General features: G+C 37.9%; 1 long non-coding RNA gene across 1 annotated transcript in view; it reads left to right on the top strand.

Moving 5' to 3' along the window:
* LOC121100650 overlaps positions 1-12,285 on the top strand; it is a 15,660-nt gene extending 3,375 nt beyond the window's left edge. Inside the window, exon 3 of the long non-coding RNA XR_005832365.1 lies at positions 12,230-12,285. This is a non-coding gene — a long non-coding RNA (uncharacterized LOC121100650). The remainder of the gene's footprint in view (positions 1-12,229) is intronic.
* Positions 12,286-14,902: the final 2,617 nt, after the last annotated feature.

The following is a 14,902-nucleotide window of genomic DNA, read 5'->3' as shown; positions in this document are numbered from 1 at the left end:
AAGATTTTTTTAAAATCAAGATATAATTGACATGTAACACTGTATTCGTTTTAGGTGTACAACAGATTGATTTAACATATGTAAGTGTTATGAAATGGTGAACCCAGTAAGTTTCCATCACTGTAAATCATTAGATTTTTTTCTTTTGATGAGAAATTTTAAGATCTACCTTCTTAGCAACTTCCAAATATATGTACAGTATTATTAACTGTAGTCACCATGCTGTACATTACATCCCCAGGACCTATTTATCGTGTAACAGAAAATTTGTACCTTTTGATCCCCTTCACCCATTTTGTGCCCCTGGCCCCTACATCTGCCAACCACCAATCTGTTCTCTACTCTGAGTTCAGGTTTTTTTAGTTTCCAGATATAAGTGAAAATATACAGCATTTGTCTTTCTCTTTCTGACTTAGTTCACTTAGCATAATGTCCTTAGGGTCCACCCATGTTGTCACAAATGGCAGGATGTCCTTTTTCTTTTTTATCACTAAATAATATTCCATTTTATATATTTGCTAGTGACATTGTTTATTCATTCATCTCCATTGATAGATGCTCAAGTTGTTTCAGTACCTTGGTTATCATGAATAATGCTGCACTGAGCATGGGAATACCAACATGTTTGTGATTTTGATTTTGTTTCCTTTGGCTATATACCAACAAGTGGGATTTCTGGGTCATGTTATACTCCTATTCGTAATTTCTTGAGGAACCTCCATACTGTTTTATACATAAATTGTACCAGTTTATATTTCTTTCAAGAATGTACAAGACTCCCTTTTCCCCATATGCTGGGCTGCATTTGGTGTATTTCGTCTTTCTTAAAGCAGACATCCTAAGAGGTATGATGCAATATCTCATTCTGGTTTTGTTTTGCATTTCCTTATAATTATGATGTTGAGCACTTTTCTATGTACTTGTCAGCCATTTGTATGTCTTCTCTGGAAAAATGTCTATTCAAGATCTTTGCCCATTTTTAAGTGCATGTTTTGGGTTTTTTTGTTTATTGTTATTTGTTGTATGAGTTCCTTCTGTATTTTGAATATTAACTCTTTGTCAGATAAGTGGTTGGCAAATATTTTCTCCCATTTTGTAGGTTGCCTATTGATTTTGTTTATAGTTTTCTTTGCTGTGCAGAAACTTTTCGTTTGCTGTAGGCTGATGATCTTGTTTATCTGTATCTTCTTTGATTTTTTTTAACTTCTTATTTTGAAACAAAATTTCTTAATTCCTTGTTCATTGTTAAAAATTTGAAAGACATATCGGGGCGCCTGGGTGGCACAGCGGTTGGGCGTCTGCCTTCGGCTCAGGGCGTGATCCCGGCATTACAGGATCAAGCCCCACATCAGGCTCCTCCGCTATGAGCCTGCTTCTTCCTCTCCCACTCCCCCTGCTTGTGTTCCCTCTCTCGCTGGCTGTCTCTATCTCTGTCGAATAAATAAATAAAATCTTTAAAAAAAAAAAAAAAAATTTGAAAGACATAGAAACCTTAGAGGAGGCAGTATTGATAAGATGACAGTTTAAAAACTCAAAAGCTACAATGAGCAACAATCCAAAAGTGGCCTTCTCCCTTACTCCTCTATTATGGATTTCTTGGCATATCATCCAAGTAGTGACTTCATTCGTCTTGCTCCCCACCCAGATAAACTGCTCCCAATGGTCTTCAGTGTCCAATATCTTGAATTGTTCTTTGCGCGAAGTCGTTTTAACCCCAGTGATGTTGCTACATGGTATTGTATATGGTATTCTATTTTTCTCATCATTACTTCCCAACTCTTTGAATGTTCTAAACAGACTCTTAACTCTATCCCACTTGCAGAAACTGCATTCACAAAGATTACTATCTAATTATTATTTTCCTTGACCTTTCTGGAACCTTTGGCACTTTTCATTATCCCTCTTATTTGCCATCACACTTGACTCCTGCATGACAGTGAAACCTATATGTAAAGTTGTTTCTTTCTTCAAGTACCCCCAGCCTAAGATAAAATTCAACTCTGTCACCAACAACCTAGTTGTCTCTGACTTGAACTTGCAGTGGATGAAGGTGAAACCCCAGTCTTCTTCAGGCCCTTCTGTCTCTGCACAACCTCCGGGTGATTGAGTGAGCCTCATGCAGATTCCAAGTGATCATTAGGTGTGCTGCCTTTTGTGTGAGAGGGGAAGAGAAATAATAGTGTATGGATACAAATAAATGTGTACATAGATAGATAAGTAGGTAGGTAGACGGATATAGATAGACATATCTGCTGATATTTTCAGTAAGAAACTGCAAGGCAAACCAGACATTAGTGAAAATACTGGTTAAGGATGGGGATAGAAGCATAAACAGTGGTAAATGAGCAGAAGTGGAAGCAAGACTTTTTGGAATATACTTTTATGTAAATCATGAGTCATGTAAATGTTTTACACATTCAGAAAAAGTATTCCCTAAAATTGAAAATATTTTAAAATGTAATGTATTAAGTGTATATCAAAACTTAACATACCCCTACAGAGGAAAGAACTACTTTAGTTGTCTAGAATATTGTATTCTTGCTGAAAATCCTTGGAAGGATATATTCTCAGGAGAAAAAGAGCTTTAAACTCAGTGGTGTTTTGTTAATAGTAATGTTGGTATTGTTATTTGGAAATCACTTTATGTATAGTACAGAACTAAAGCAAATAAATGATTATGTTACTATTATTTTAAAATAAAATTCTCATTTTAAGAAATGAGTATAAAATCAAAAATTTAAATAAAACCCTATAAACCAAATAAAAACTGACAAATGTTAATTTAAACTCTTGATTTGAAAAAAAAAATATGTCTCCTACCTCTATTGTCTGAATGGACCTGCATTTTAAAAAATAGTGAATATAACTGATTAATACACCTGAAACATAAAAATTCTTGAGATCATGATATTTTTTAAAAAAATTAAATATGTAAATAAAAACTTCTTACATTCCTAGTACTTATTTATCTTTCGACTAGAAGTTTGTACCTTTGACTGTCTTCATCCACTTTCTCCTCCCTCCCATCCCCTACCCACTTCCTCTGATGATGAGGAAATATTTTACAGGAGAATACAGAAAGAATGGACACTACCAGGAAATCAGCATTCTGCAACTACATATGAAATAATTGGCTGTATTAAGAATCATCAGTGTGGCTGAAATCATTAGGCGAATGGCTGGTGGACAGATTTTCCCATGGGTCACCTCACAGATGACCTGCCAGTAACATGAGGGGTTGGAGTGGGGGGTGCACCTTTGTAATGGGGAGATCTGGCTGACACCACCCAGAGACCAAACTGTCAGGAATAGTGGGGCACCTGGTGGGATGCCAGGGGAATTACAGTCTTCTCTGTGATGGATTTTTTTGTGTAATAATTTTTTATTATATTATGTTAGTTGCCATACAGTACATCCCTAGTTTTTGATGTAAAGTTCCATGATTCATTACTTGTGTATAACACCCAGTGCACCATGCAATACGTGCCTTCCTTAATACCCATCACCAGCCTATCCCATTCCCCCACCCCACCCCCCTCTGAAGCCCTCAGTTTGTTTCCCAGAGTCCATATTCTCTCATGGTTCATTCCCCCTTCTGTTTACCCCCCCTTCTTCTTCCCTTTCTTTTCCTACGATCTTCCTACTTCTTATGTTCCACAAATGAGTGAAACCATATGATAATTGTCTTTCTCTGCTTGACTTATTTCACTTAGCATTATCTCCTCCAGTCCCGTCCATGTTGCAGCAAATGTTGAGAAATCGTTCTTTTTGATGGCTGAGTAATATTCCATTGTATATATGGACCACATCTTCTTAATCCAGTCATCTGTTGAAGGGCATCTCGGCTCCTTCCACAATTTAGTTATTGTGGACAATGCTGCTATGAACGTTGGGGTGCATATGGCCCTTCTCTTCACTATGTCTGTATCCTTGGGGTAAAGACCCAGTAGTGCAATTACTGGATCATAGGGTAGCTCAATTTTTAACTTTTTAAGGGACCTCCACACTGTTTTCCAAAGTGGCTGTACCAACTTGCATTCCCACCAACAGTGTAAGAGGGATCCCCTTTCTCCACATCCTCTCCAACATTTGTTGTTTCCTGCCTTGTTAATTTTTGCCATTCTGACTGGCGTAAGGTGGTATCTCAATGTGGTTTTGATTTGAATTTCCCTGATGGCTAATGATTTTGAACATTTTTTCATGTGTCTGTTAGCCATTTGTATGTCTTCATTGGAAAAGTATCTTGTTCATATCTTCTGCCCACTTTTTGATTTGATTATTTGTTTCTCGTGTATTGCGTTTGAGAAGTTCTTTATAGATCTTGGATACCAGTCTTTTATCTGTAGTGTCATTTGCAAATATCTTCTCCCATTCCGTGGGATGCCTCTTAGTTTTTTTGACTGTTTTCTTGGCCGTGCAGAAGCTTTTTATCTTGATGAAGTGCCACAAGTACTCCTTTACTGATAAAAACACTTCAGAGTATAGGGATAGAGAAGGTACATTTCTCAATTTCGTAAAAGCCATCTATGAAGAGCCTACAGGAAATATCATTCTCAATGGAGAAAAGCTGAAAGCCTTTCCCTTAAGATCAGGAACATGACAAGGATGCCCACTCTTGCCATTTTTATTCAACATAGTGCTAGAAGTCCTTGCAACAGCAATCAGACAACAAAAAGGGATAAAAGGTATCCAAATCGGCAAAGAGGAAGGCAAACTGTCTCTCTTCGCAGATGACGTGATACTCTATATGCAAAACCCAAAAGACTCCACCCCCAAACTACTAGAAGTTATAGACCAATTCAGTAATGTGGTGGGATACAAAATAAATGCTCAGAAATCAGTTGCATTTCTATACATGAACAATGAGACTGAAGAAAGAGAAATCAGGGAATCCATTCAATTTACAATAGCACCAAAAATCATACATTATCTTAGAATTAACTTAACCAGAGATGTAAAGGATTTATATTCTAGAAACTACAGATCACTCTTGAAAGACATTGAAAAAGACACAAAAAGATGAAAAAATATTCCATGCTCATGGAACGGAAGAATAAACATAGTTAAAATGTCTATGCTACCCAGAGCAATCTACACTTTCAATGCCTTCCTTATCAAAATACCAATGACATTTTTCAAAGAACTGGAACAAACAGCCCTTAAATTTGTGTGGAACCAGAAAAGGCCCTGAATCACCAAGGAATTGTTGAAAAGGAAAAACAAAACTGGGGCATCAATTTCCAGATTTCAAGGTATACTACAAAGCTGTGATCACAAAGACAGCATGGTACTGGCACAAAAACAGACACATAGACCAATGGAACAGAATAGAGAACCCAGAAATGGATCCTCGGCTCTTTGGGCAACTAATCTTTGACTAAGCAGGAAAAAACATCCAGTGGAAAAAAGACAGTCTCTTCAATAAGTGGTGCTGGGAAAATTGGACAGCTACATGCAAAAGAATGAAACTTGAACACTCTCTCACACCATACACAAAGATAAACTCCAAATGGATGAAAGACCTCGATGTGAGACAGGAATCCATCAAAATCCTAGAGGAGAGCATAGGCAGCAACCTCTACGACATTGGCCACAGCAGCTTTTTTCATGACACATCTCCAAAGGCAAGAGAAACAAAGATAAAATGAACTTGTGGGACTTCATCTGTGATGGATTCTTACTAAGAAATGTTCAAGGGAAACCTTAGTCTGGATTTCTAACTGCAAGTTCAAAGGAAATGCAGAGGACAAAGAAATAAATTGAATGAAACCACCAGGAAAAAATAAAATAAATACAATAGATTCAGAAAATGGATATTTTATAAAACATCTAGCCTGGTTTCTTCAAAAAGCCAAAGGGAGTAAACAGTGATTCTTGCCACTTAATTGAGTTAGGAGTCCCAACAGAATGCCTTCTGTTGTCTCCGATTGAACACATTAGTTTGAACAAATGAGTTATAAAATGCATTCCGGGAGCAAGTGGGAAAATATGAATGTGAACTAGGTATTGAGTAATTATTGTTTATTTTTTAAAACATGGTAGTACTGAGTATTTTAGCTATATTTGAGAATCCCTTCATTGTAAGAGTTATATGCTGCACTGTTATTTAAGGATAACATGTTATGATGTTTCTAACAAACTTTTAAATGGTGAGGGAGGGGAATATGTGTAAACAGTTGTTGGATTTGGTGGTGGATATATGGGTATTAGCTGTATTCTTCTTGCCACAATTCTGTATATTTGAATTTTTTTCACAATATGTTAAACAAAAATAGCGTCCAAGCTTCCAACCTGTCACTGCTGTTCCACAGTGAGGAGCCGGCAGCCCTATGTCTCCATCTCCTCCAGGGCTTTGCCGCTTCCCTGGCAGCTGGAGATCCTAGGTTGTAGGCACTGTACCCCATTGAGCCTTCCAAGCTGGGCATGCTCTTTGCATCCCTGATGTCCCCCAAACTGAGTTAGGTGTGGATATGGAAGTGGGGGGTGGATGGAGAAGTATGGGGAGATATCATTTGGGCAGAGTGGGTTTGGGACTTCTCAAGTGCAGCAGATCACTTTCCACCCATGCAGCCACTCACAGACTGTTTTCCAGGGCAAGACGGCTGGAGCAGAGCCTAGAAATATTCCTCTGTGTCTACCCCTGGCCAAGCGCTGAGGGAAGCACACCTGCCTCTCCCCAGCCCTCCCCGGCTAAGCTGCAGCTCCCCTCCCTTACGTTCCAAGTCCTGAGCATTTCCTCCGTTGGCTGGTGGTTATAACCTCCTAGATGCCTCTCCCATCTCATCCTCTCTCTTTCCAGTTCCCCAAGTCAAACCCAAAAGGCGCACAAAAACAGTGCTTTTTTTGCTCACTCTTCCTCCTTGGTAGTTCCATTCATTTTTGTTCAACTCCTTTCAGTAAACCAGATGCTGGAGAGAGGATCTCTCCACTGAGCCTTGGATTAAATTCCTGTCCATTCCTCCTGCCCTGGCTAATGCTTTGTCTCACCTTCCTTTCTTCTGAATCTTGAGCAGTAACTAACACTATTGACCTCTTACTGTGTGTCAGATCAGACACTGCTTTGATCGTATTTTCTGCCGTCACTTAGTCACAACAAACTTATAAAATAATATTCATGTTATGGAAGAGGAAATTGAAGCACAGCGAGGCTCAGTAATTTATTCAAGATCAAATCTAGGATCTGTCTCTTCTTCTCAGTAGTTTTACATTTATACATTGATTTTTTGGAAAATAATTAAGTTCCTCTTCTGTGCCATGTGTTATTGTAGACACCGGGAATATAGCACTGAAGAAGGCAGGGTACCTGTCTTCACAGAGCTTTCATACCTCTGCAGAAAAAAAATAATAACCAAATAGTTAGAATATACAAAGCCAGGTATGCATCAGAAATTGTAACCAGATGATAGTAATAGAAAGAGGGCAGACCAGGAAGGCCTCTTTGAGGAACTGAACCCTGTCACTAAAAAATGTATTTTTATATGTATTTTTCAATAGGTAATCTGTTTTCTAGGTTCAAAACATTAAAACCTATTTAAAAAAAGCAATCAGCTTTTCCTCCTAGGCATATTATGCTTTATGCATATTTAAGGCTGTAAAATTATTTTTTCCTTCCTTTTTGTCTCCAAGGCAACATGCTTTACTCTACCATATGCTGTCCTACTTGCTTTTCACAATATTTATTTTGGAGACCTTACCACATCAATACTTCAAAAGCCTCACTTTGTTTTTACAGTTGCCTACATTTTTGTTAATATGACTGTGCCATCATTTATTTAACCCGTCCCCCTACTGGAGGCGCTTAGGTTTGTTCTAGTCTCTGGTTGTTAGAAACAATGCTCCAGTAAATAACCCTATACATCAGGAGTTGGCAAACCGTTTCTACAAAGGGCCAGATAGTAAATATTTTAGGCTGTGTAGGCCATATGGCCTCTGTCACAGCTATTCAACTCTGCTGTTATAGCATAAAGGGGACTGGAGACAATGTGTAAGCAAACAGACGTGGCTGTTTTGCAGTAAAACCTGATTTGCAAAAGCAGACATTGGACTAAATGTGGCCAGTGGGCTGCTTTATTTGCTGATGCCTGTTTTTCATCATTTTATATGTTGGATTATCTCCACAGGATAAATTCCTAGAAGTCAGAATGTCCATGAATTTCTAATTTCAATAGATTCTACCAAATTACCTTTCACTGAGATTATACCCATTTACTTTCCCACCAGCAATATACCAGAGTACCTGTTTCTTCAACACTTTACCAATTTAGTATGTTCACACAAACTTTGAGTATATTGCCAATTCCATAGGTGGGAAATGGTATTTCAGTATAGTTTTAATTTCAGTCTCTCTTCTTAGGTGCAGATGAGCCAATAGAGGAACCATTCGCTTTCTATAGCCTAATGGATCTTTTAAACATCAACTTGTATAAGCTCTTAATTTAATAGGAAGATAAACCCTTTCTCTGTGATACGTTGGAGATAATTTTTCCAATTTTTTATTTATCTTTAGACTTGACCTAATTTTTTTTTAATACAAAGAGGTTTTGTTTGTATAGAGTTACATTAGTGGATCTATTACTTTATGGATCCTGCATTTTGTGTAATAGTGAAAAGATCTGCCACACCTCAAAGCCATAAATGAATTCTTCCATATTGTCATAGGATTTCATTTTTTTATTTCAAACTTGAATCTATTCGGAACTAAGCCAGGTATAAATTAGGGATCCATTTTACTTTCTTTCTGAACATTACCAGGGTGACTCTGTGGCATTTAGTAAATACTCTACGAAAATAGTGAGGTAAACCTGATTTCATTTGACACCTTCGTGATATATTAAAATGCGATATATATTGGGTCTTTTTTTTTGGACTTTATGTTCCATTGATTTACCTTACCATTTATGTACCAGGATCATGCTGTTTTAAATCCTGAAGCTTTTTGGTATGCTTTAGTATCTGGTAAGGCTAACCCCTCCCCTACCCCACTCCTGCAACTTCTCTTTACTTTAGGGTTTTCTTTGATAATCCTGCTAATTTTTTGAATGATCTTTAGAATCCTCTTGCCTGGATTTTTTTTTAAAGTAACTTTATTTGGATTAATTTATAATTTAAGGAGAATTGACAGATTTAAGTTATATGGTATCTTCCTCTCAGTGAACATGGTACAAATTTCCATTTGTTCAAGAGTTTTCTTCATATAGGACTTGCACATTTCTTATTTGTTCTCAGGTGTGTTAACTTTTTGTTATTGTTACTTTGTAAGATCTCTTCTTCCATCTCATTTTCTGACTGCTGTTGATTTTTGTGTATCAATTTCTATACCCTGCTATTGAATCCTCCTCTTCAAAAGTGATTCTTTTTCAATTTATTTTCTAGGATTTTCCAAGAATACAGTCACATCATTTGTAGATAGTGATAATTTTAGTTCCTTTCCATTTTAGTACCTGTAATCTTTAATTACAAGTTTCAATCCTTCTGGTAGAGAAGTAATAGTGGTAAAGATGAGCATCCTTGCCATTTCCTACCTGGAGTTCTAGAGCTTCTAGTGTTTCCCCATGAAGCACGATGCTAGCTTTTAAAGTGAGAGTTATATTTTATCATTGTAGGTAAATATCTATTGATTTTTTTATAATTTTTATTAAAAATACGTGGTGCATTGTGAAATGCTTTTTGGGTACTTGTGAAAATGGTGATTTTCTCTTGATGTCTATTATAAATCATTAATATTGCATTATGTTTATTGCTCAGTGACACTGATTTCTCAATGTGGAAGCATCCTTGCATTCGTGGGATAAACTCTACTTCATCGTGATGTAATATTCTGTTACTATGCTGCTAGGTTTTGTTTCCTAATGTCTTATTTTAAAATTTCCATAAATATTCATGAGATTATCTATACTTTGTTTGCATACTCTTTTTCAGGTCTTAATGTCAGTGTTATGGTTGCTTTATAAAGATAAATTCTCATTTTATAGTCTATGATATGAAGCAGCCTAAATGGCACTGGAATTATTTTAACTTTGATAGCTTCACAGAATTGCCCTGTGAAACCATCTAGGACTGATAACTTTTTAGGGGGCAGTTCTTTGATGATTTCCTACACTTCTTCTACAGAAATTGGTCTACTTAAACTTCTGAATTTTTCTGGAGTCAGATCTTAGAAAGGTATCCATCTTACCTTATTTATGTGCAATAAAGAAGTCTCCAGTTATTCTTTGAATTTCCCCTGTGGTTATTTTGTTTAAGCAGATTTTCTGTCTTTTGGCCTCCATTTTTGAGGGAGAAGGCAGAGTGTAGACTAGGTGACAGTTACTCTATATTATTACTTTTTAAATAGACTTATTTTCCTTCTTCGTTTATTGACATAAATATTTAAGAATATGAATTTGCCTCTGGGTATTTTAGTTCAGAGTTACTCCACCCAGAGCTAGTGACATTTGGGGCCAGGTGCTTCTTTGTGGTGGGAGGACTTTCTCACGCATCTGGGTTGTTCAGCATCATCCCTGATCTCTGTCTCCTAGAAGCCAGTTGCATCCCTATCCTCAGCTGTGACAATCAGAAATGTGTTTGGATATTGCCAAGGTCCCCTTGTTGGGAGCCAAACTGTCGCAGTCAAAAACCACTGTATTAGCTGTGTAGACCCTAAGTCATCATGGTGAAGGTTTTCTCATTTGTTCACTATGTTCAAAAATTTAGATTTGTGGGGTGCCTGGGTGGCATAGTGGTTAAGTGTCTGCTTTCGGCTCAGGGCGTGATCCCGGCATTCTGGGATCGAGCCCCACATCAGGCTCTTCCGCTATGAGCCTGCTTCTTCCTCTCCCACTCCCCCTGCTTGTGTTCCCTCTCTCGCTGGCTGTCTCTATCTCTGTCGAATAAATAAATAAGATCTTTAAAAAAAAAATTTAGATTTGCATTTTTATGTGATCCAATTGTTATTTAAGAGAAATTCTAAAATAGAAATTCTGAAAGACTCTGGTTGTTTCGGATGGATCTTACAAATATTTTGAGGTCCTTCTCCCTAATCTTACTGAAAGCGAAGTCAAAGTTTGTGGTTTTATGATACATTTTCCTTTCAGATGATTTGCTGGGTTACAAAGGAGGAGTGCTAAACTGATAAAGTCATTGCCGTAGGAAGTTCCTCAGAGTTAATATTTACTCAACACAATATATTCTAAGACTTTCAAAGCATTTTACTTGGACTATTTCATTTAATTCTCACAACAATCCTATTTGGTCTGTAGTAGCTCCAGTTTCTAGATGGGAGAAGTCTCAAAATAACTTGCAAAGATTTCTTAGCTAATTAGCAGAATATAAATATGTCTTTCAAGGGCCTTTAGTTCATGAAAACAGCTCTGTTTGGGGGTGTGGTGGGGAGAAGAGTGTAAGTCATACTTGGGTAGGTAAGACAAGCATCAGGTGAGACCCTCTGCTAACTGGTTTGTTCCAGAGTGGCTTGTGTCTGAAGCATGGAAACAAACATTAGTTTTAACTAACTCTTCCTGCCTCCTGTGGAAAAGGCTTTACTGCGCAGGCCAAAAAGCACCCAGGAGTAGGGTATTTGAAACAGAACAGCTTTCCCTTTGTGTGTCTACCTTTGTGAGGGCCCTGGAACTCCCCAGAGGAAGATGTGCCTGGGGTTACAGCAGCCACCCAAGTCCCTAGGGTGAAATTAGTTAATACCTATCCATTGAAAGAGATCCAGTGCACTTTGTCTTTGTGCTAAATACCCTTTGTTCATGCAGCTTGAGTTGGAGAAATACATTTAGAAGCTTAATAACTTTAACTGCTTCTTGTGTGTTAAGAGCCATGTTTTGGAATAGCTCTAATAATCTTTACTTGTGTCTTTGTGTTACATTAAAGGCTTTGGTGGGAAGCTCAAATTAAATCTAGCCAGATTTCTTTTTCCTGGCTTTTATTTATTTATTTTTTTCCTGGCTTGTAATTTCCCACTTGCAATACCCATAAATTTCCCCATAAAGAATTTTTCAAGGTTAATGAGCAGTAAGTAACCAGTTTTTTCAAATGGTCTTTAAAAATGGTAAACTGGGATCATAAAATGTCAGTATTAACATAGAATGACGGAAGAGGGTTCTTTACTCACAAGAAAATGCTTTTTAAAGGGTTTATGTTTTTAAATGTTTTAAAAGGGTTTATGTTGATTCACACATGAAATTCCAATTGAATGGGATTTTTTAAATTAATTTTTTAAAGATTTTATTTATTTATTTGACAGAGAAAGAGTGGGCGCATGCACAAGTAGGAGGAGCGGCAGGGAGAGGGATAAGCAGGCTCCCTGCTCCCGATGTGGGGGCTCAATCCCAGGACCCTTGGATCAAGACCTGAGCGAAAGGCAGACGCTTAACCAACTGAGCCACCCAGGTATCCCAAATGGAATTTCATTGTGGTGTTTATGATGAACACTTTCAAGAGTCTCAGTGTTACCCAAAAGCCCAAGTTTGGCTGCTGGTGTTGGAAAAGCCAAAACTCAAGAGACAAGTTGTGATTGGGAAGGAATATGAGATTTATTCAGGAGGCTGGTCATCTGGGAAGAAGGCAGACTCCTGTCCAAAAAATAACTCTGAGGTTTCTGCCTGGCCTGAAGATTTTTAGTGGAACTTTAGGGCAGTTGATCAGTGAAAGGAGAGCACCACGTAACTCTTCTTGATTGCACGCAGACTCGGTATTACCAGGTACAGACTCGATCACAGTGCTCAGAGGTTGTGTACTGGTTCCCCAGGGGGAGGTTGTGCAAGAGGGTTTGGTTCCAGGTCCATCCAGGAAACAATGCATGATCTATAGATATACAAAGAAAGGCTTAGTTCATCAACCTCACGGGCTAAAGGTGCTTGCTAAAACTTAGAGGGCTACTAAGCTGGCCAGAGGGGGGCTGAGACAGCAGCTTCCTCAACTCAAAAGTCTGTTTAACGTCAAGGAAAAATGTCTTCACTATTACTGTTTTTCAAGCATACATTTGAAGAAATGGTCTTAAAAGGAAATTCAGAAGTACATTGTGTGGCAAATAAGCAAACCACAAGAATTCAAAAGGGGAAGAGAGGGAAACGCTAGTGTTACCTTTACTTAATAATTTTGTTATTTTTGCGTTTGTAAATAATTGACTTTAGAAAATAATTGCAACCTTGAAGATAGATTCAAAAAAGAGATTACTCTTTAGGCTGAAGCTGTGCCACGCAGTGATTTTTGGCGAACATGACTTAAAGGGACCGCTGCATTTGAAACAACCTGGAAGCATTGATCGGTCTTATCCTGTTGAACCAGTAGAGGGAGACCTAAGTCCACTTCTGTAAATTAACACCAGCCCTTCCGGCAACAATGAGTGGGGTGGGGAAGGTTGCTCTCAAAATTGTTATTGCCATGTGCAGAAAATAGGTAGCTGGAGAGGTAAGTAGGTAGAGAAATAGACCGATGAATGAATAAAAGTCTTGATCAAGTATTTTGAGAAACATTTAAACCTTCATCCAAGATTACTGGCAGGTTGCTAGTTTTACTCATTTTTAAAATGGCAGTATGTCAAAATGGACATAACAAAGTCTTGATTTGCATTTTCCTGATTATTAATGATTTTGAAAATCTTGTTTATTGAATGTAAGTATAGATAAAAGATATTTAACATATTTAATGTTTAACATTATATCCTAAAATTAACTTTTTATATTCATTAAGTTACTTTTCAGAATTAGATATTAAATTTAAATTTCTAACCAACTAATACCTCATTACAAAAAACAAATCTTTCCTTACCCTGTGCTTCGAAGCTTGGTTGCTTATAATTTCTACTGATTTTTTGTTTTGTTTTTGAATTTAAGTCTTTATACCATTTGGAGTAGACTTTTTGTATACAGTGTGCGTTATGGGTTGAACCCCATCCTCCCAAAATTCATATATTAAAGTCCGAATCCTCAGTCCCTCAGAAGGTGACTGTATTTGGAGACAGGGTCATGAAAGAGGTTAATTAAGGTTAAAGGAGGGCATCTGGGTGAACCCCTAATCTGGTCTAAGTTCCATCCTTATTACAGGAAATCTGGGCATACAAGGGGACACCAGAGATCCTTCTGCCCAGGGGAACGACCACGTGAGGACACGGCCAGAAGGCAGCCATCTGCAAGCCAAGGAGAGAGGTCTCAGGAGAAACCAAGCCTGCCCACACCTCGATCTTGGACTTCCAGACTCCAGAACCGTGAGAAAAATTTCTGTCCTTTAAGCCACCCGGTCTGTGGTAATTTACTATGGCAGCCCTGGAAAACTCATCCAGTGGGAGATGGGGATTTTTGTTTTGATATGGAAAAACGATTGGATTCTAGTTCTGTTTACTGAACAGTCCCTCCTTTCCTCACTGATCTGTCATGATTCTTTGGTCATATATGAAAGGTCCATATAATGTGGGCCTATTTCTAGACACTTTATTCTGTTTCTTCCATTGATCAGTGTATCCCTGTGAGAGGGCTGTGTTTTCTTACTTGCTACAGCTTCATTATAAGTCCTGACAGCTGGTAGAGAAAGGCCTTCCATCTTTTGTTCTTTAAAGGGACTTTGCTATTTTTTAAAAAGATTTATTTATTTATTTGAGAGAGAGGGGGAGAAAGAGTGGGTGGAAGGAAAGGGCAGAGGGAGAAAGACAGTATCAAGCAGACTCCTCGGTGAGCTCAGAGCCCGATATGGGGCTCATTTTCACAACCCTGAGATCATAACCTGAGCCAAAACCAGGAGTCAGACACTTAACCCTCTGTTCCACCAAGGTGCCCCAGGGACTTTGCTGGTTTTGATGACTTACACTTTCCAATGAAGTTTAAAATCAGCTTGCCAGGTGTCACTAGAAATCATACTGGGATTTTAACCGTATGTGCATTAAACCTATAGAACTACAGAGAAATAACATTTTGTAATTAAA

This window comes from Ursus maritimus, unplaced genomic scaffold, assembly GCF_017311325.1.
Source record: "Ursus maritimus isolate PB19 unplaced genomic scaffold, ASM1731132v1 scaffold_5, whole genome shotgun sequence".
NCBI classification, from domain to species: Eukaryota; Metazoa; Chordata; class Mammalia; order Carnivora; family Ursidae; genus Ursus; species Ursus maritimus.
This window is presented reverse-complemented; position numbering and strand designations above follow the sequence as displayed.